The 23,317-nt window shown below is 45.7% G+C and overlaps 1 protein-coding gene across 1 annotated transcript in view; it reads right to left on the reverse strand.

The window, feature by feature from the left end:
* Positions 1–23,317, reverse strand: part of TMEM145 (transmembrane protein 145) — a 180,083-nt gene that overhangs the window by 80,362 nt on the left and 76,404 nt on the right. The window lies entirely within an intron of this gene.

Below are 23,317 nucleotides of genomic sequence, written 5' to 3' on the forward strand. Positions count from 1 at the left end.
AACACATGAATATGCTTTGATCTAAACCATTCCATTGTAGCTCTGGCTGTATGTTTAGGGTCGTTGTCCTGCTGGAAGTTGAACCTCCATCCCAGTCTCAAGTCTTTTGCAGACTCTAATGCCGCGTACACGCGACTGGACTTTCCGACAGACTAGGTCCGACAGAATCATTCCATCGGACAATCCGATCGTGTGTGCGCTAATCTGAGCGTTTTTCGTTATAAAAATCCGATGGACCTAGAAATAGAGCATGTTTCAATCTGTCCAACGGACTCAATTCCTATCGGGAAAACTGTTTGTCTGTATGCTGGTAGAAGGGACCAAATACGACACAATGGAAGCTATTGGCTACTGGCTTCTGAACTTCCTTTTTTAGTCCCATCTTATGTCATCACGTTCAAAATGAATGGACTTTCGAATGGACTTAGTCCATTTGTGTGTGGCCAAGTCCGTTAGTTCGGAAAGTCCGTCGGAACTCCGCCGAAAGTCTGACGGGAAGACCGTCAGACCTAGTCTGCCAGAAAGTCCGGTCGTGTGTACGCGGCATAACAGGTTTTCTTCTAAGCCCTTGTACACACGATCGGAGATTCCAACGGAATGTGTCCGATCGGAGCGTTTTGTCGGATATTCCGACTGTGTGTGGTCTGCATCGGACTGTTTCCGTCGGAATATCCGTCGGACCAAATTTTCCAACTTGCCGGAAATATTTTCCAACAAAATGCTCCGATCGGACATACTCCGATCATGTGTAGAGAATTCCGATCGGACAAAGTGCCACACATGCTCAGATCAAATTCCTACATCAAAGCTATTGGCTACTAGCCTGAACGTAGTCCCATTGTAACGAAATTACGTCATCACGTTCTGAAAGATCGGATTTTCTGACAACTTTGTCCGACCGTGTGTATGCAACAGTTTTGGACAAGATCCGTCGGACAAAATCCGACGGATTTGGTTGTCGGAATCTCCGACCGTGTGTACAAGGGCTAAGATTGTCCTGTATTTGGCTCCATCCATCTTCCCATCAACTCTGACCAGCTTCCCTGTCTCTGCTGAAGAAAAGCATCCCCACAACATGATGCTGCCACCACCATGTTTCACGATGGTGTGTTCAGGGTGATGTGCAGTGTTAGTTGTCCGCCGCACATAGCGTTTTGCTTTTAGGCCAAAAAGTTCAATTGTGGTCTCATCTGACCAGAGCACCTTCTTCCACATGTTTGCTGTGTCCCTCACATGGCTTCTCACAAACTGCAAACAGGACTTCTTATGGCTTTCTTTTAACAATGTCTTTCTTCTTGCCACTCTTCCATAAAGGTCAGATTTGTTGAGTGCACGACTAATAGTTGTCCTGTGGACAGATTCTCCCACCTGAGCTGTGGATCTCAGCAGCTCCTCCAGAGTTACCATGGGCCTCTAGTCTGCTTCTCTGATTAATGCTCTTCTTGCCTGCCAGTTTAGGTGGACGGCCATGTCTTGGTAGGTTTGTAGTTGTGTCGTACTCTTTCTATTTTAAGGTGATGGATTGAACAGTACTCCATTATATTTTCAAAGCTTGGGATATTTTTTTATAACCTAACCCTGCTTTAAACATCTCCACAACTTTATCCCTGACCTGTCTGGTGTTTTCCTTGGCCTTCTTGATGCTGTTTGTTGACTAAGATTCTCTAAAAAATCTCTGAGGGCTTCACAGAACCGCTGTATTTATTCTGAGATTAAATTACACACAGGTGGAGTCTATTTACTAATTAGATGACTTCTAAAGTCAAATTCACTAGATTTTAGTGAGGGGTATCAGAGTAAAGGGGGCTGAATACAAATGCATGAAAACCATTTATAATTTCCCTACCACTTCACAATTATGTGCCACTTTGTGTTGGTCTATCACATAAAATCCTAATAAAATACATTTACGTTTTTGGTTGTAACGCGAAAAAAAGTGGAAAATTTCAAGGGGTGTGAATACTTTTTCAAGACACTGTATACTTTTTTAGCCAACTGTATTAGCCGAAATCACGCGAGATTTCGGCTGCATTAGCCGCAATGTCTCCTGGGATTACTTGGACAAGATCCCAGGAGACAGTGCGGGGTTCAGCAGGAAGTGATGCTGATCCCCGCAAGAGACCGCCCATCGCCGCAGGGGAGGAAAATCAAATACTACAAATTACAAAAGGTAGATTAATAAAAAAATTAAAAAATGTGGCGGTCTAGAGGCAACAGAATGGGAAAATTTATTATTATGTGTGCAGAACCGCTTTAAACAATCAGAATTGCTTTATTGAAATCATGTAGAACACAATAAAAGACGCAACTCCAATAAACAAAACAAACAATAACCAGGTGACATGGTATCATAATGAAGAAAAATTACATTAGGTCACATAAGAAATCAACAATAATCAAAACATGTTGAGAGAGTGAGGTGTAAGTAGCATAGCTATAGGCACATCCTGCCACAATTACTTACTTACAACATAAAATTAAATTACTGTACCCCATGCAGAAAATGGAAAAGGAGGGGAGAAGAGGAAGGGGGGGGGGGTAGAAGGGAAGTGAGGAGTCAGGGGCAGGAGAAATAGCAGGACACTACAGTCTGTCCATTGGGGTGCATTCACTCAGAAGTCCATGGTTTCGACACCTTATCGTATTTACAGGGACAACCGCGACTAATAAACGTAAGTTTGTAAAGAGGTAGCGCAGTATCAATCATGGCTTCCCAGGATGACAATGTAGGAGGATCAGTTACAGAGAATCATCTTTTTGGCAAAGTAAAGCAGGTAGGAGATCAGCAGTTTGCTGTGATGAGATCTTTGAGCATCATCAGGAATGCCCAACAAGGTCCACTATGGAGATATATGAATTGCCACCTGAAGTTGGGTGTTAATGATCTCAAATACCTCGGACCAGAAACCCATAGTCTTAGGACACTCCCAGAACATACAGTATGAAAGAAGGTAGCTGTGTCAGACAGCGGGGGACAGTGGGGGTCCCTATCAGGATACATTTTCTGTAATCTGACCGAGGTGAAGTAAACTCAGTGTAGAAATGTTGTCGATCAATTTATCCCTAGAGGATATCACTAATTTAGGGCAATTTTCAAGGCAGTACTCCCAGTCCTCCCTATCCAAAATGGGGATATCCCGTTTCCATTTATCCCACAATCTTTCAATTTTAGGAGAATCAGTAGTAAGGTCCCATATAATGCAGAGAATGGCGTCTCTAAATCTCGCATTGATAATGGCTCTTCAACCAGATCCAGCTGAAGGAGAGGCTGAGCGGGAAATTGAGCCCTGGCAGCATGTCTCAACTGGGCACATCAAAAAAACATCCAACTTGGCAGTTGGAACAGCTAAACTAACTGGGCAAAGGTCAGGAGTGAGCCCTCAGGTATGATATCCCGGAGTGTTCATACTCGATATCTCACCCAAACTTGTGGGTCTGGGACCGATCAGAGATGTGCCAACCTGAGGTTACCCCAGAAAGGTTGAACAGGAGACCAGCGACCCTCAACCATGAACCACCGTCTCGCAGCCACCCACACCTGCAACATTTTCTTAGTCGGTGCTGGCACATCAGTGTATGCTCCATCTCCTCTATAGACTAAGCTCTGTAGGTCCAACAAAGAACCTAAAAAAGCCAAATCTACACATAATGCTGCATTGGAGCATGATCCCTCGAACCACCAGTACGCCGTCACCAATACTGCTGCCCAGTAATAGACCTGAAAGTTGGGTAAGGCCAGTCCTCTAATGCCGCGTACACACGATCAAACAATCCGGTGGAAAAGTCCGGCAAACTCAAGTCCGCCAAACAATCCCCCCGTGTGTAGCCTCCGGCATACTTTTTTGACCCGACAGTACGGCGGACTTAGAATTTCGTGTTGCACATCAATCTGCCCGCCGTACTCGCATTTCGGCGGACAATCCGGCCGTGTGTATGCCAGTCCGCCGTACTTTTGAAATGAGCGGACTTTTCCCGCCCGGAGAAAAGTCCACTCATTTCGAGCGGGTCTCCAGGTAGGCGGGGCCCGCGAAGGAGATGTCGCTGGCCCCGCCGCCTGGTATGGACTTAAAGGGGAACCCCCAACGCCGAAAAAAATCGGCGTGGGGGTCCCCCCAAGTCCACAACAGACCCTTGTCCGAGCACGCTACCCGGCCGGCCAGGAAAGGGGGGCGAGCGAGCGCCCCCCCCCCCCCCTCCTGAGCCGTACCAGGCCGCGTGCCCTCAACATGGGGGGTGCCTTGGGGAAGGGGGGGGCGCGCGGCCCCCCCACCCCAAAGCACCTTGTCCCCATGTTGATGAGGACAAGGGCCTCTTCCCGACAACCCTGGCCGTTGGTTGTCGGGGGCTGCGGGCGGGGGGCTTATCGGAATCCGGGAGCCCCCTTTAATAAGGGGGCCCCCGGATACCGGCCCCCCACCCTATGTGAATGAGTATGGGGTACAATGTACCCCTACCCATTCATCTGTAAAATAAAAGTACAAAAAAAAACACAACACACGAGATAAAATACTTTATTGCACAGCTCCGGGGGTCTTCCGTCTTCAGGGGTCTTCTCGCCGGGCTCCTCCGCTATCTTCTTGTAGCTCTTTTGCTAGCGGAGGAGTCCGGCTTTCTTCCTCGCCGCCAGCCTCTTCTCCCGACTTCGGGGGTCTTGTCCCCCTCTTCGGTTCTTCTGGTTCTTCGGTTCTTCCGGTCTTCTGTCGCCGATGCCGCCTTCCGTTCTTCTTCTTCTTCTTCTTCTCCTTCTTCTCCTGGAGATGTTGACTTGACGCTCTCTCCGGCCACAATGCCAGGGACGCGCTGCGCGGCCACTTATATAGGGACAAGGGGCGGTGTCACATGGCTTTATGGCACATGCCCCCTTACGATGTCACAGTCCCCATGTGACATCAACCCATGTGACCAACCCATGTGACATAAAGCCATATGACACCGCCCCTTGTCCCTATATAAGTGGCAGCGCAGGGTGTCCCTGGCATTGCGGCCGGAGAGATCGTCGAGTCAACATCTCCTGGAGAAGAAGAAGAAGAAGAACGGAAGGTGGCAGCGGCGACAGAAGACCGGGCCACCGCCTGTAAAAGAGCTATAAGAAGGCGCGGTGGCCCGGCAGAAGAACCGAAGAGGGGGACAAGACCCCCGAAGTCGGGAGAAGAGGCCGGCGGCGAGGAAGAAAGCCGGACTCCTCCGCTAGCAAAAGAGCTACAAGAAGATAGCGGAGGAGTCCGGCGAGAAGACCCCTGAAGACGGAAGACCCCCGGAGCTGGGCAATAAAGTATTTTATCTCGTGTGTTGTGTTTTTTTTGTACTTTTATTTTACAGGTGAATGGGTAGGGGTACATTGTACGTCTCCTTCGTGGGCCCCGCCTACCTGGAGACGCGCTCGAAATGAGTGGACTTTCCTCCGCGTGTGTGGGCGAGTCCGTTCATTTCTAAAGTACGGCGGACTTAGTACAACGGACTAAGTACGCCGTATTAGTCCACTGAAAAAGTGCCGTGTGTGGGCAAGTAGGCCGTTCGAAAATTCCGACGGACAGTTTGGCGGACGTCCGCCAGACTAAGTACGTCGGACAGACGGCTACGTGTGTACGTGGCTTAAGATGTACAGGGAAGTGAAGCATTGGCTTAGCCAGCCGAGGAAGGGCACCGTTCCAAATGAAAGAGACCACAGTACGGTCTACGTCATGAAACAAAACAGGTGGGATCCATATCGGGCTATTACGAAATAAATAATTGAACTTGGGCAGGAGCATCATTTTAAGGAGATTTATGTGCCCTAGTAATTTTTACCTGCACAGATCAGAAAACAAGAGAAAGGAGAAATACATTCATATTTTATAGTCTTTCTTCTGCCATTTCGGAATATCACCTGCATACAATTTTTCTTGTAGTTCATTTTGATGAATTTAGCCAGACTTCCCAAAGAGGGAAACAAAAGAAGAAAAAATTATCAATGCTTACAAATTTTAAGGTTTGGTGCTGTCCTCCCTAACCGTGCTGCCCTAGGCGCTGCCTCGCAAGTTCCATAATGCTAGCTCCTGCACAGTCTATGTATAGGACCACTACTCTTCTCTATTTATACCCATGACATAGGCCAGCTCTTTAGCTCATTGTGCTCCAGTCTCCTCCATATCTCATCAATATACCTTTGATGTGCAAAATAATTTCTCAGCTTCAGATCTCTCAATCCTATTATCCTGAGCTCTTGCTCTTTTGCAGATGTCTCCTTCTACTAATGTACTGTTATTATACAGGATTTATATAGAGATAACATTTTTCACAGAACTTTATAAACTAAAAGGAGACGGTATAGATACAAAGCAGTGGAAGACAAGAGGGTTATGACGGCCCTGCTCAAGACAGCTTACTAACTAAACGGCAGGGGTAAGTGATAAAGAAGCTATTAGTTGTGGGGGGAACGAGTTGATAAGAAAAGGTAATGTCAGGACCAGGATTTAAACCCATGACCTTGACCATGTCCTGCAGTAGCTCTCCTTGCTGAGCCACCTGAGAAGCTAGATAGCATCCTGGCTGAACCTATGAATAATCTTGTCTTGTTTCTGGTGAACCTTGAACTCCTGGCTCCTCCCCTGAACCACCTATTTAAGCCATGCCTTTGCACTTCCTGTTGGTAATATTATTGTGGCCTCTCCAGGCCAATATCTGGCTCTTTTGTGTACCTGCAGCTTTCCTAATCCCCACTAACACTTTTGGCTTGTTCCACTGGATGCCAACCTGCAAACACTTGTTACCAACCTTTAGCTTGTTTACTGAGTACGCTTCTGCTTGATCTCAACCTGTAAACACTTGTTATTGACCTTTGGATTGATTGCTGACTATGCTTCCACTTGATTCCTAGCTGCTGCATCTGCTACTGGACTTCCTGGTGAGGCGATCTTGATGACCAATACCCAGTACTAACACACAGAAAAACCCATCTCCACCATCAGGAGCCCTGGTGATTACCGGTTAGTGCTTAGACCCCACACCTCAGGTGAGCCCCTGTCATCCTCCAAGGTGACCTGCTTGTGTACCTATCCTGCTGGTTGATGGGAGCCTCTCTATTTCCATAGCTACTGGTCTCCAAGCCTGACCCCTGGCTGTGACAGTTAAAGTTCATTTTTTTTAGGTAAGGCAGGATAGGCTTACATGAAGAGATAAGTGTGCAGGGATCACCTAAATGTGGACAGAGTAGAAGACAGTTGGTGTCAGCAGGGACCCACTGGCCATAGCAGAGCAGATGTGCAGAGACAGAGTCCATTGCTCATGCGTGGGCACAATATCAATGATGTCCCTCCTGACAGGCATGTCCACGGGATCAGGCGAATACCTATGCGCACCCATTAAAATTGGCGCCGATTATAGTATATAAGGTTGGCAGATGTACTAAGGCCTTTGCTGTCTGATCTTCAGTTTTCCCCTATATCCTGTTTCCAGTACCTATCCTTGATCTGATTGTTACCTGGCTTCCTGACTACTCTGATTCTCTCCATTCCTGACCTCAGCTTGCTTGACCCTTCTTCAGTCTTACCTCCGGATCTCTCTGTTACCAAACCTCTGCCTGAACTTGACCATTCTTAGGTGTTATCTCTGATGTAACTTTATTCCTCTGTATCTGACCCGGCTTGTCTCACTCTGCACCTTGCTTCAGCCTCCACGTACCTGCATCCACAGTACCCGGCACCAGCAACCTACCTGCATCCGCAGCATCTCTGCATCCACAAGTGCCTCCATCCACAGCCACCAACCGCAGATCCACTGCTGCTGCTGGCTGCTATAAGTGTCCTCTTCTATGGAGAACATCACAGGCACTCCTACCCCACCGTGCTCTCGTGCTGTTGCAAACGCAGTGGCCTTTGAACCGGAGTTGTACGAGAGGCTTTCCTCTGCTATGCGCACCCATTAAAATTGGCGCCGATTATAGTATATAAGGTTGGCAGATGTACTAAGGCCTTTGCTGTCTGATCTTCAGTTTTCCCCTATATCCTGTTTCCAGTACCTATCCTTGATCTGATTGTTACCTGGCTTCCTGACTACTCTGATTCTCTCCATTCCTGACCTCAGCTTGCTTGACCCTTCTTCAGTCTTACCTCCGGATCTCTCTGTTACCAAACCTCTGCCTGAACTTGACCATTCTTAGGTGTTATCTCTGATGTAACTTTATTCCTCTGTATCTGACCCGGCTTGTCTCACTCTGCACCTTGCTTCAGCCTCCACGTACCTGCATCCACAGTACCCGGCACCAGCAACCTACCTGCATCCGCAGCATCTCTGCATCCACAAGTGCCTCCATCCACAGCCACCAACCGCAGATCCACTGCTGCTGCTGGCTGCTATAAGTGTCCTCTTCTATGGAGAACATCACAGGCACTCCTACCCCACCGTGCTCTCGTGCTGTTGCAAACGCAGTGGCCTTTGAACCGGAGTTGTACGAGAGGCTTTCCTCTGCTCGTCAGGCTCTACCTTAAGATACGTGACAGTTGAACAGATTGGGGTAGGGAGTTCCAGAGGATGTGAAAGGCTTTGGGGAAGTTCATGAGATAAGCATGGGAGGAGGTTATGAAGAACCTAGACAGCAGGGTGAAGCGGGTGAAAAGGACGGTTTGGATGATATTTTGAGAAGAGGTTAGTGATGTAACTTGGGGCAGAGTTGTGGATGACTCCATATGTTGTTGTTAATATTTATAATTTTAATTGTTTGGTGAGCTGAAACAAGTGGAGGGATTGGCACCCACAAACGCAGACTCTGAGCGATTGGTGAGGTAGATGACTCTGGCAGCAGTATTCATGATAGACAGAAGGGGAGTAAGCCTGTGTAGAAGTAGGCCAATGAGAAGAGAGTTTAAAAAAATCGAGGCGATAGATAACATGGAGGAGAATTAGTAGCTTGGTGGTGTTATTGATTAAGAAGGGGCATATTTTGGAAATGTTACATAAATGAAGGCAGCAAGATTTGGATAAAGATTGGATGTGGGGCCGGAAAGAGAGATCCGGATTGTACCTAGCACCCTGGCATGAGAAGAGGGACTGATGAAGGTGCTATTGATCGCAATGGAAAAAAAGGTAAAGGGGGCACTGGGGGGGGGGGGGGGGGGCTTTAATATTATGAGCTGTTTCTTGAAGAGAGTTTTAGAAAGTGGTATGATATCCATACTGATATGTCCGAGATAATGAGACTGAGATCTTTTACGTCCCTTTGTTCTATTGGATTGAGATCTGGTGACTGTGGAGGCCATTGGAGTACAGTAAACTCCTTGTCATGTTCAAGAAACCAATTTGAGATGATCTGAGCTTTGTGACATGGTGAATTATCCTGCTGGAAGGAGCCATCATGAGTACAATGTAGTCATAAAGGGATGGACATGGTCAACAACAATACTCAGGTAGGTCGTGGCAATTAAACGATAAGCAATTGGTACTAAGAGGCCCAAAGTGTGCCAAGAAAATATCCCCCACACCATTACACCACCACCACCAGCCTGAACCGTTGATACAAGGTAGTATGGATCCAAGCTTTTATGTTGTTTACGCCAAATTCTAACCCTACCATCTGAACGTTGAGACTCGTCAGAACAGGCAACATATTTCCAGTCTTCTATTGTCCAATTTTGGTGAGCCTGTGAGAATTGTAGCCTCAGTTAACTGTTCTTAGCTAACAGGAGTGGCACCCATTGTGGTCTTCTTCTGCTGTAGCCCATCGGCTTCAAGGTTCAGTGTGTTGTGCATTCAGGGATGGTATTCTGCATACCTTGGTTGTAACGAGTGGTTATTTCAGTTACTGTTGCCTTTCTATCATCTGCCCATTCTCATCTGATCTCTGACATCAACAAGGCATTTCCCTCCACACAACTGCTGCTCACTGGATATTTTCTCTTTTTCAGACCATTCTCTGTAAACCCGAGAGATTATGGTGCATAAAAATCCCAGTACATCAGCAGTTTTTGAAATACTCATAATAAAACAGTGGAAAAATACTGCGCTGAAGAACATATATAAAAAATTATGTAGAAAGAGCAGCTGCTAAAACTGTGAGATACACACAGAAACAAATAAATAATACAAAGTAACGGCGCTGACTAAAACGTGACCAAATAAATGTAAAAATACTAAATAAAAAATGAATTAGTCCAAATCAATGGTTGTATATAAATGACGTGGATAATAAACAGTCCATATATAGCGCATAAAGTGAGTTCTTAAGAAAAACACCTCTTGACGACAGTGTATATCCACCACATAAATTGTGCGCTTACCAGAAGGCAAGGAGCCGGTGGCTAATTACCCAGCCAGAGCCTCAGATTGTGACGAAACGCGCAAGGGAGGCAGAGTGTTGACGTCATTGCGGTTTCTCAGTGGATGGGTGTTCGCTTGCTGGCTGGCTGTTTTTTTTATGATCGTTTTTATCTTCTTATTTGTAAGTGCAATCTTTTTATTCCATTAAATCCTTTGTGGTACGGTATGGTACGGTATACACTATGGAGTCTTTCTTTACATTTTCTGGGTAATGCCTGAATTTGCTCCTTGGTGGCTGATGCTCGAGTATTCCAGGCTATTTGGTGCTCACTACAAGCTCCTTCCAAATACTAGCAGGGGATGACCATCTTCCTTTTGGATAAAGGCCCTGGCTGGGGAAATAGCCACAGGCTCCTTAAAACTTGCCTTCTGGTAAGCGCACGATTCATATGGTAGAGGTACACTGTCGTCAAGAGGTGTTATGCCCTGTACACATGGTCGGACATTCCGACCACATAATCCGTCTGATTTTTTCCGACGGATTTTGGCCGAAGCTTGTGTCGGAACGAGGTGACGTTCGTTGCGTACAACGGGACTACGTAGAAGCTAGTAGCCAATAGCTTTGGTCTCGTAATTTAATCTGAGCATGCGTGGCACTTTGTCGGTTGGAATTCCCTACAAATGATCGAAATTTTGTTGTTGGAAAATTTGAGATCCAGCTCTCAAACTTTTTCCACTGGAATTTCAGATGGAAAAAGTCAGATAGAGCCCACCCACGATCGGATTTTCCGACAACATAATCCAATCAGACCTTTTCCGTCTGAATTTCCAACCGTGTGTACAGGGCATTATTATTAAGAACTCAGTTTATGTTCCATGGACTGTTTGTTATCCACGTCATTTATATACAACCATTGATTTGGACTAATTCATTTTTTTATTTTGTATTTTACATTTTTACATTTATTTGGTCACGTTTTGGTCAGCGCTGCTACTTTGTATTACCGTATATACTCGAGTATAGGCCGACCCGAATATAAGCCGAGGCCCCCAATTTACCCCCAAAAAAACTGGCAAACTTATTGACTCGTGTATAAGCCGAGGGTAAGACATGCCTGTCCATCCCTGTGTGTGTGTCCGTCCATCCCTGTGTGTCCGTCCATCCCTGTGTGTCCGTCCATCCATCCCTGTGTGTGTGTGTGTCCATCCATCCATCCATCCCTGTGTGTGTGTGTCTCCATCCATCCATCCATCCATCCCTGTGTGTGTGTGTCTCCATCCATCCATCCATCCCTGTGTGTGTGTGTATCCATCCGTGTGTGTGTGTGTGTGTGTGTGTGTGTGTGTGTGTGTGTGTGTGTGTGTGTGTGTGTGTGTGTGTGTGTGTGTGTGTGTGTGTGTGTCCAGCCTACCTGTGTCCCGAGCCTTTGTCCCGAGCCTCCGTCCCGTGCCTTGCCTCCTTGCCTCCGTGCCTTGCCGCCGTGCCTTGCCTCCGTCCCGTCCCGTCCCGTCCCGTGCCGTGCCTTGCCTTGCCTCCGTCCCGTGCCCTCTTCGTCGGCGCCTCTGCGGCCATTGTAAAATTCAAAAGCTGCGCCGCCGCCTTCGCCTGTGATAGGCGGAACACTGAATTTCCCAGCAGCCTGTGTTCCGCCTATCACGTACATCGTATCATCCTCGTCCGTAGTACGAGGATGATACGATGTCTGTGATAGGCGGAACACAGGCTGCTGGGAAATTCAGTGTTCCGCCTATCACAGGCGAAGGCGGAGCCGGAGGCGCGGCTTTTGAATTATAGAATGGCCGCTGTCTGTCTGCTCGACACGCTGATCGAGCGGGCAGACAGCGATGACTCGAGTATAAGCCGAGGGGGGCACTTTCAGCCTCAAAAAAGAGGCTGAAAATCTCGGCTTATACTCGAGTATATACGGTATTTGAAATACTCATAGCAGTCGGTCTGGCACCAAAAACCATGCCACGTTCAAAAGTCACTTAAATCCCATTTCTTCACCATTCTGATGCTCAGGTTGGAATTCAGTAAATCATCAACACGTCTAGATACCTAAATGCATTGACCTGCTGTCATGTGATTGGCTGATTAGCAAATTATGTCACCAAGCAATTGAACAGTTGTACCTAATAAACTATCCGGTGAGTCTAAATACTCTATGTCAGGGATATGCAATTAGTGGACCTCCAGCTGTTGCCGAACTACAATTCCCATGAGGCATAGCAAGACTCTTAGAGCCACAAGCATGACACCCAGAGGCAGAGGCATGATGGGACTTGTAGTTTAGCAACAGCTGGAAGTCCGCTAATTGCATATCCCTGCTCTATGTATAAACGCTCTTAGGCCTTTTCACATCAACAGCCAGGAGGTGGTAGAAATAGTTGGTTGAGCCGCAATTTTTCAGGCCCCGATACCGCTCAAAGCCTACCATACAGCCAGAGGGGACTGTTCACATGCCGAGGACGTGATTCTTTTGCTTCTCGGGTGGAAAATTTAACATGGTTTGAGTTAAAGGAGCTGCAAAGCAACTGAATTACAACCTCAACTGGGGGCCAAACGCTTGGCTGGAGATTGCAGCACATACCGTAAGTCCCATTGAAAATTGATGTTCAGAAAAAAAAGGGTTACCTTCTGAACACCGGATTGCTAAGCCGCTCACTTTTCAGTGTGAAGCCATGCTGCCTAAAAGGCTTGTTACTTCTACTCAGCCACTCTTTCGTGATTACGGCACTCCAGTACAGTACAGACAGGCCAATGACCTCACTTGGTTACCAGCTCGCCCCAGGCTGCTGAGTGGACAGTGAAGGAGTAACAGAATACTGATGAGCATCTCTCTGCTCTTCTATGGAAGCGGGTTTAGGAAAGGGCACTTATTGTACAGAGCAAAACGACAATTCCTTAACTTGCTCGGGGTGCTAACATTTCTCTCTCCCAGCCTGTTTCACGTTATTAAAGAAGGTTGATATAAAGCTTATGGTAACTATATGTGAAATGCATAAAATAATTATACACAGTTGAATTAAATTGTGTGTTTCCGTATCTGCTTTAACTGGATATGGAAAATAACCTTTCCCTTATCCATAAAGATTCTTCCCTTTAATCTACTACCACGCTTGAAATACCAATGAGTGTTCATAAGATCCCTGTAACTGCAGATCTTTAAACCTTTTAGCTTATAAAAATATTTTATTCTGCTCTCTCATCAGTGGCACCCTCCCTTCCATTAGGGGCGCCAGAGCGCCGCCCCCTCTATCTATGGCCGCCACCCCCATGCTCTCTCCACAGCCGCTATTTTGACAGGACACCGCCACCCCCTATTCATGCGTCCGGCTCCTTTCAGGACGCCAGGCGCGTGAATTACAGAGGAAGGACTTTTTTTAAAGCACCTGATCAGGGCCGTCTTTAAGGTAGGGCAAAAGGGGCAGCTGCTCTGGGCCCTTTCATTGTCATGGGGCCCAAAGCAGCTGTCTCATTCTTGCCAACTATCCCAGTTTAAATCCCCTTGTCCTTTGAAGTTTTAGTCCTGTGCTGTGTCCTGATATCTCAGTGTGAAGTTCTGTTACTAATGCTGCCCAGCTCTGCCCTATTGTTGTGTACAGATGACTCACCTGCAGACCCTGTGTTTACATGTAAATAACCGGCATTCATATGTAAATAGCAGGGGCATTCATAAGTAAGTAGCTGTAGCCGGTGGCATTGATATGTAAATAAAGGCGGCATTCATATGTATACCATACCCCCCTGCAGTGAGGAGATGATGTGCTGTAACCTCTAGCAACCAATCAGTGAGCAGTAATACTGTACAGTAATCTCTAGCAACCAATCAACAAGCAGAAATTATTTACTGTAACCTCTAGCAACTAATCAGTGAGCTGTAATGTGTGCTTTAACCTCTAGCAACTAATCAGTGAGCTGTAATGTGTGCTGTAACCTCTAGCAACCAGTCAGTAAGCAGTAATAATATGCTGTAACCGCTGCAACCAATTGCAATTGCTGCCTGATCTGATACAATAAACTGATGTTAAGTCTAGCTGTTATTTATCGTATGTCTCAGAGCAGATGGAGAGTAAAATTGCATGGGGGGGGCCAATAAAATTTTTGCCCAGGGTTCAATCAATATTAAAGATGGCCCTGCACCTGATTAGAGCCAGAGGCTCTAACAGGCTTCAAAATAGGGTGGGCTCGTTGCGCCAGGAGTCTGCCCAGGTGTTACGACAGTGAATGAATATTCGCTATTGAAACACTGACCCTCAATCCGGCCAATCAGAAGCAGGTCTGGGACCCATTTTCTGATTGGCCAAAAAGAGAAGAGTCCTAATTGGCTCTAATCAGGTGCAGGGCCATCTTTAATATTGATTGAACCCTGGGCAAAATTTTTATTGCCCCCCCCCCCCTGCAATTTTACTCTCCACCTGCTCTGAGACATACGATAAATAATAGCTAGACTTAACATCAGTTTATTGTATCAGATCAGGCAGCAATTGCCCGTGAAGAGCAGGGGAATGGAAGCCGCCGAGCAAGGGAAGCCACCGGTGAAGCCCTGCCCACCATAGATGGGGTAAGGTCACCAGACCGGACCGAATGTGAGGGGGGGGGTTAGGGGTTGGCGTTACCATTCAGATTTTCTGCAGATTTTTTCCTTCAGATTTACAAAAAACCATATAATATGAGGTCAAACCTTCAATTTGTATGCAATCAGGCAGGCCCTTCCACTACATGGTTTTGGTAAATCTGAAGACAAAAATCAGCAGAAAATCTGAGAGTGTATGGGGCTTAAGGTTTTGATTTACTAACGGCAAATAGGTTGTTCACATTGCAAGGGAATTTGTACCTTGACCGAAGATGTGCTGGCTTTTATTATCCAATCATGTCAAGATTATTATTTTTTTTTGTTCTTTGTTCATGATTGGAGATACTTTGCAAAGTGAATTTTAATCACATTCACCAAGCTAAGGGAATTTACATCATACAAATTTCCTTGCAAAGTGAACTTTTTGCCTTTAGTAAATCAACCCCTATGCATGTCTCCTTTGTCAAAAACACCTTTCTTTTTTACTGGCATTTTTCTTCTTAGATATTGTATACCAACATTTTAGGTTAAAGGGTATTAATCTGTAGCCGTGGCTTTGATAATTAAGGCCCTTATAGCGATCCTTTCCTGGTTCGACTTCTATTTCTGTCGTAACACTCCCAATTTGGACAAATAAGCATTACTCTGAATAACGCTGTGGGTGTTGACCTTAAAATCACAGGCCGTGCTGCCTATTTCCATGACTTGTATGGTCAAACTTCCCTCAGTCCTGGAAAGTGTTCGATACTGTGGTCCTTGGATACTTAGTATGAAGTTCCTGAATAGCTCTACTGGGTTTGCACTCCCTTTGCTCTCTCCCAATCAACAGTCCATGTTCTACTCACAGAAAGTCGATTACCCAGTCTTCTTTCTCCGCTTAGCTCCTACTTCCTCCTCCTCCAATGCTGCCCGGCACATCCCCGCATGGGACGTCCGGTATTCCTCCAGTGCTACATGTTAGCTCCGTCTCCAGGGGCCAGACGATCGGCCTCCCTGGACTCACCTCCTTCCAGAGGCTCCGGTATCTCTGAACTCCCGAGCCTCCGGACCTGAACCTCCGAACCTCGGACTTCTCCTCCCGGGCCCCCTAGAGCATGTGACCTCCCCTTTTATGAGAGACTTCCCTGTTGACCATATGAATTAACCATTGATCAATTCTCTCACGTGGGGTTTCCTGCAACTCAGGTCTCAGCCCTTCCTCTCTTTTCAGCATAATCCACTGTCAAGCAGAGGAGGTATCCCTGAGCCCAAGTGTAAGCGGCCACACCCCCTTCTATTCTGACACCCCCAACCCTGAATAAACAACCAGGCCTAGTAAAAGAGTACAGCCCTGGCTAAATTTATCTGTCTCTATATCCTACACTGTCAGAAAAAGACTATTAAGCACCTACCAAAGGTAGAGGGCGCTATACAACATATATATACATATATATATATACATATATATATATACATATATATATATATATATATATATATATATATATATACATATATATATATATATATATATATATATATATATATATATATATATATATATATATATACACACACACATATAAAGAACTGAAGGCCAGAAGACAACGGCGACAGAAGACCGGACCACCGCTTGTAAAAGAGCTAGAAGAAGGCGCGGTGGCCATGCAAGAAGAACCGAAGAGGGGGACAAGACCCCCAAAGTCGGAAGAAGAGGGTGGCGGCGGCGGCAAAGAAGAAAGCCGGGCTCGTCCGCTAGTAAAAAAGCTAGCAGAAGATAGCAGAGGAGTCCGGCGAGAAGACCCCCGAGGACGGAAGAAGACCCCCGGAGCTGTGCAACAAACTATATTAACCCTTGTGTGTTTTTTTTACATTTTTTTCACAGGTGAATCGGTAGGGGTACATTGTACCCCATACTCATTCACATAGGGTGGGGGGCCGGTATCTGGGGGCCTCCTTATCAAAGGGGGCTCCCGGATTCCGATAAGCCCCCCACCCGCAGACCCTGTCAACCAATGGCCAGGGTTGTCGGGAAGAGGCCCTTGTCCTCATCAACATGGGGACATGGTGCTTTGGGGTGGGGGGGCCGCGCGGCCGCCCTTTCCCAAAGCACCCCCCCATGTTGAGGGCACGCGGCCTGGCACGGCTCAGGAGGGGGGGCGCTCGCTCGTCCCCACCCCCTTTCCTGGCCGGCCAGGTAGCGTGCTCGGATAAGGGTCATGTATGGACCTTGGTGGGAAACCCCACGCCGTTTTTTCGGCGTAGGGATTCCCTTTTAAATCCATACCAGGTGACGGGGCCAGCGACGCCTCCTTCGCTGGTCCTGGTTACCTGGAGCCGCGCTCATAATGAGCGGACTTTTCTCCGAGTGGTAAAAGTTCGTTCAATTCAAAAGTACGGCGGACTAGCACACGCACGCCCGTATTGTCCACCGAATTGCGAGTCTGGCGGACAGATTGATGTGCAAAACTACAATCTTAGTCCGCCAGACTTTTGGGTAAAAAAAGTCCGCCGGAGTCTACACTTGAGTCCGCCGGACTTTTTCACCGGATTGTTTGATCGTGTGTACGTGGCTTTAGGGGTCCCCACAACTTGGGAAATTTTATCAAAGGGTCATGGCACTAGTATGTTGAGAACCACTGCCCTAGAGAATAAAATGGCGGTCGTTGCAATATTTTATGTCACACTGTATTTGTGCAGCGGTCTGTCAAATGCAATTTTTTGAGTGAAAAATACACTTCAATGAATTAAAAAAATAAAAATAAACAGTAAAGCTAGTCCAATTTTTTTTGTATAACGTGAAAGATGATGTTACGCCAATAATCGTGATCTTTATTCGAAGCAAAAAAAAAAACGTGATTCTCATTTTATCCAGAATCGTGCAGCTCTAATATATCCCATAGTTTGTAGATGCTACAACTTTTGCGCAAACCAATCAATATACGCTTATTGGGATTTTCTTTTACCAAAAATATGTAGCAGAATACAAACTGACTTAAATTGATGAAGACATTTGATTTTTTTTTTCTATTTTTTTATTGGATATGTTTTATAACAAAACAGTAAGAAATATTGTTGTTTTTTTTTTTTTTAATTGTCTGTCTTTTTTTTGTTTATAGCGCAAAAAATTGAATCAAATACCACCAAAAGAAAGCTCTATTTGTGGGGAAAAAAAGAACATCGATTTTATTTCGGCACAGTGTTGCATGACCGCGCAAATATCAACGTAATGCAGTGCCATATCACAAAAAATGGCTTGGTCATGAAGGGGGGGGGGGGGGTGAAGCCTTCTGGAGCTGAAGTGGTTAAAGAGACCGCGTGGCACTCCTCAATCTCTTTCTAGCCTAAAATGGTTGAAGACAAAAATAGGTTCTACAGTATTGGAGTTGTGCAATATAAATATTAAGATCTGTAATAACTGAATGTAACGTTGCTGAGGCCGACCATTTTCCGTTTCGTGTCTTCTGCAATATACAGAATAAATATGCAGGAACGCGGCCAAAATGCTGCGTTTCCTCCACACAAATCGCTCTACCCCATCCTCACATTCCAAATGACAATCTTTAATCCCAGCCAGTCTACAAAACCTCCTTTCACCAAAAGCTGATACTCAAATGACAGAAGGTGAAGCATTAGCGAGGGGGGCGAGAGCTGCCCCTTATCTGGCATTTGGGGCACCTCTACCTAAGCAACGGTTGCTAGGATCCCTATTCTACCTCAATGGTTTCTATGCCAACCTGTCTGCGAAACTGGGAAGAAACCCAGAAAAAGAATTAAGAGAAAGAATAAGAATGCATATAGCAGACCATGAGCTCCGCTTCCCTCCCCTCTAGGCCTAGGCATGACCTGACCAGTGGAAGCAAGCGGGCAAATGCAGTATTTGCTGATCAGTCAGGTGTATATTATAGGAAAAGGTTAGCTCCCTAAGCTGAATAATCTCTGCTTTAACCGCTTGATCTCTGGAAGATTTACCCCCCTTCATGACCAGGCCATTTTTTTGCGATACGGCACTACTTTATTTTAAAGCGGAGCTCAAGCCCCCCATCCCCCCCACCAAAAAATTAAAAATCAGCAGCTACAGATACTGTAGCTGCTGACTTTTAATCACTTCAGCCCTGGAAGATTTGGCTGAATGACCGGGCCATTTTTTGCGATTCGGCACTGTGTCACTATAACTGCCAATTGCGCGGTCGTGCGATGCTGCACCCAAAACAAAATTGATGTCCTTTTTTTTTCCCCACAAACAGAGCTTTCTTTTAGTGATATTTGATCATCAATGTGATTTTTTGCGCTATAAGCAAAAAAAGAGCGACAATTTTGAAAAAAAAAAACACAATGGGGTTACTTACTAAAGGAAAATTCACTTTGCACTTCAAGTGCACTTGGAAGTAAAGTTGCTGTAAATTTGAGGGGGACATGCAAGGAAAATAAAACACAGAATTTTAGCTTGCACATGATTGGATGATAAAACCGGCGTATATATCTACATTATACAGTCCGCAAGCCGGTAAAAGAGTATTCCACCTTTTACTACTTATTCACATGGGGGGGAGGCGGGATCCTGGGGCCCCCTTTTTAAAAGGGGCAAAGGCAGGTCACCCTCCGCCCCAAAGCACCATCCCCCATGTTAAGGGCATGTGACCTGGTATGGTTCTGGAGGGCGGTATGATTGGGGGGGGGGGGGGGGGCGCTCGCTCGCCCCCTCCCTTTCCTGACCTGCCGGGCTGCATGCTCGGATAAGGGTCTAGTATGGATTGTGGGGGGGACCACACACATTTCTTTTTAAAATGTTGGCGGTGGGGGGGGTCCTCCCCTCCGAATCCATATTAGACACAAAGGGCCTGGGGGGGACCCCACGCTGTTTTTTTTTGTCACTTTTTTTGTCTTCAATTTTTTTTTTTTACACTTGGTTGTTAAGGACATGGTGGCCGGCTTCCCGGCTTGCTCCTTAGCAACCAGCGATGTACAGTGTGTTTAAAGAGAAAAAAAAAAGTACGTAAAACGAATGAACGAAAAATGCAAAGTGCATGAAAACTGCATGCAAAAACACATTAAAAGGGTTTAAAAAAGCAAAGTGCACTGATGTGATGACAGATGTGAACCTAGCGTTAAAGGGAGTGCTCCTAATCTTAGCTTGTTACCTGTGTAAAAGACACCCATCCATAGAAGCAACCAAGCTATCAGATTCCAATCTCTCCACCATGGCCAAGACCAAAGAGCTGTCCAAGGATGTCAGGGACAAGATTGTAGACCTACTCAAGGCTGGAATGAGCTGCAAGACCATCGCCAAGCAGCTTGGTGAGAGGGTGACAACAGTTGGTGCGATTATTCGCAATTGGAAGAAACACAAAATAACTATCAATCTCCCTGTCAATCTACCTCGCAATCTACCTCGCTCTGGGGCTCCACGCAAGATGTCACCTCGTGGACTTTCAATGATCATGGTGCGGCTGCATAACGGTCTATACAGACACTTCAATCTGAGGATGTCATATAATATCCACCCAGGAATAAGAGGTTAAAGTGGTTGTAAAGGCAGAAGGTCTTTTATCTTAATGCATACAATCGGCTGTCTGGGACTCTCCTCCTCACTAGCTGAGACAGCAGCGAAGAGTCATTGGCTTCTGCTGCTGTCAATCAGAGTCAGCGAGCTAACAAGGAGAGAGAGGGGGGCAGGACCAGGCCGCGGCTGCTCAGGTGCCCCCATAGCCAGCTGCTAGCTGTGGGGGCACTCAACAGGAGGGAGGGGCCAGGAGCGCCAGCGAGGGACACAAGGAGAGGAGGATCCGGGCTGCTCTGATCAAAACCACTTCACAGAGCAGGTAAGTATAACATGTTTGTTATTTTTAAACAAAAAAAATTAGACTTTAATATCACTTTAAAGTCGTTCTAAAGGCTCAAGGTTTTTTACCTTCATGCATTCTATTCTATCTCATTGGCTGAGACAGCAGCCCCCCCAACCCCCTAATACTTACCTCCGCCCAATCTTGATTCAGGTATGTACAGGAGAGCAGCGACTCTCCCAGGACCCTTTCTCCTTAGCCATTGGCTCCCGCTACTGTCAATCACAGCATGTGAGCCAATAAGGAGAGAGTGGAGGAGAGGGGCTGACCTGCGCTGTGTGTGTGAATGGACACACATAACAGGACCTTGGCAGCAAGCCTGCTCAGGTGCCCCCATAGCAAGTTCTAGGGGGGCATTTGGCAATAGGGAGGGGCCAGGAGTGTAGGCAGAGGACCCGAGAAGAGGAGGATTGGTGCTGCTCTGTGCAAAACCAATGCACAGAGCAGGTAAGTATGATTGTTATTTTTTTATTCTGCCTATATTAATTAATATCACTTTAATTTTGATTGAGAGAGTAAGTAATGCTTTAAAAACCTTGCAATGTACAATAATCACCCAATGGGGGTTGTCCTTTGGCAACAAAAGTGGAGTTACTCTTTAATCGCTTCCCGACCGGCGCACGACGATGTACATTGGCAGAATGGCACAGGCAGGCAAATGGGTGTACAGGTACGTCTCTTTGAATTTGCTGCAGTGCCATCGCGATCGCCTCATGGGGAGGAAGAACGGGGAGATGCCGATGTAAACAGCATCTCCTCATTCTGCCTAGCAACAAGTGACACTGGTCTCTGCTCCCTATGATTGGAGCAGAGATCAGTGATCTGTAAAACACAGCCACGCCCCCCACAGTTAGAAACACGCCCCTAGGACTCACTTAACCCCTACACTGCCACCTCCTGGTTAACCCCTTCACTGCCAGTGTCATTTACACAGGAATCAGTGCATTTGTATAGCACTGATTGGTGTATAAATGACAATGGTCCCAAAAATGTGTCAAAAATGTCCGATGTATCCGCCATAATGTCGCATTGACATTAAAAAATCGTTGATCACCGCCATTACTAGTAAAAAAAAATAATAAAAATGCCATAAAACTATCCCCTATTTTGTAAACGTTATAACTTTATAACTTTTGCGCCAACCAATCAATAATAGCTTATTACCAAAAATATGTAGAAGAATATGTATCGGCCTAAACTGATGAAAAAAAATTTTTTTTTATATATTTTTTGGGGGATATTTATTATAGCAAAAAGTAAAAAATAATGCGTTTTTTTCAAACTTGTCGCTCTTTTTTGTTTAAAATAAAAACCGCAGAGGTGATCAAATACCACAAAAAGAAAGCTCTATTTGTGGGGAAAAAAGGACGCCGATTTTGTTTGGAAGCCACGTCGCACGACCGCGCAATTGTCAGTTAAAGCGACGCAGTGCCGAATCGCAAAAAGTGCTCTGGTCTTAAGCCAGCAAAATGGTCCGGTCTGAAAGTGGTTAACACCGACGATGGTCCCCTTTGAGAACTGGCAACTACCACAGAAGCTGCTTGTACATGACCTGTAGTAAGCCTTGAAGCCTTGTCCTTTACAAAGATCCTCATACCACAAGCCAAGCCATCATGGGGTGGAGGGCAGATGGTGCGTTGTGGGATCTGGGGTGAGTTTGTCCTGCAACTGTCTATGTACTGCATTCGTTTAAACTTAACTACACACTTTCACATCTTTAATTTTGAGACTTCGGGGATAATTTGCAGAACTAGTTTGCCGCACGATGACGTATGTCTGACTTTAGTGTTCCCGGTGTCAGCAGACTTTGTCCACAAACTTCAGCTAAGTGCCTTCATGAATATGAAGCAGTCCTCCGCCTAGATGTGTTTCTTATGCTAGCCACACAACGCGATTTTCTATCAATTTTTTTTTATTCAATTGGAAGTCATATTTGGAACTGTTTTCCTAAATAATGGGAAAAACGTGCTTGTTCTTTTTATCTGCTTAGTACAAATTATGATCGTGATCAAAGCAGTTTTCCAATAAATTTCATTAGTCTGATTCTTTTATTTAAATGCTCTGCAAGATTAATGGACAAAAGGTAAAACAAAAGGTAATAAAATCGAATAACGTATCCAACCAACCTGACTGTTTCCCTTTTAATTCAATAAAAAAAATATTTGACTTGATTAAAGGATGATTGACTAAAACTCTACATAGAGCGAAAAAAAATGAATATGAAATTTAGGAGTTAGTCTTCTCTAATAAACATTTTAAAGCTGAAATCCAAGAATAAATTAAAAGAAAGGTTTGGACAATTTTTTTGCCTTAATTTAATTTAAAAACTGCATTTTTTTTATTTACTTGGGTTATCTTTGTATAATGTTAAAATAAGTTTGATCTGAAATATTTAAGTCCAATGAGGTGACTGATATCTCCTGAACTTACCTCTATTATTTACATCTGACAATTCTGGGCACTCCTGGGAAGACAGCTATGGCTGTAGTTCCAGGACCCCAACGCTAGACTTTCTGGTCTCTGTCATCTTAAACAGTCGAGTCGCTGCAGCTGCTATGACCGCCCCTCCCCTCCTCTTGCCCACTCACAGAAGCTTTTGCATTATGTGAACTCATTCACAAAATACAAAGGCTTCTGTGAATGAGCAGCAGAGGGGTGGGGTGGGCATAGCTGCTCTGTGTATTTCTC

Source organism: Lithobates pipiens, unplaced genomic scaffold (assembly GCF_037356315.1).
Source record: "Lithobates pipiens isolate NorthernLeopardFrog02 unplaced genomic scaffold, aLitPip1_a1.2 Scaffold_27, whole genome shotgun sequence".
NCBI lineage: Eukaryota > Metazoa > Chordata > Amphibia > Anura > Ranidae > Lithobates > Lithobates pipiens.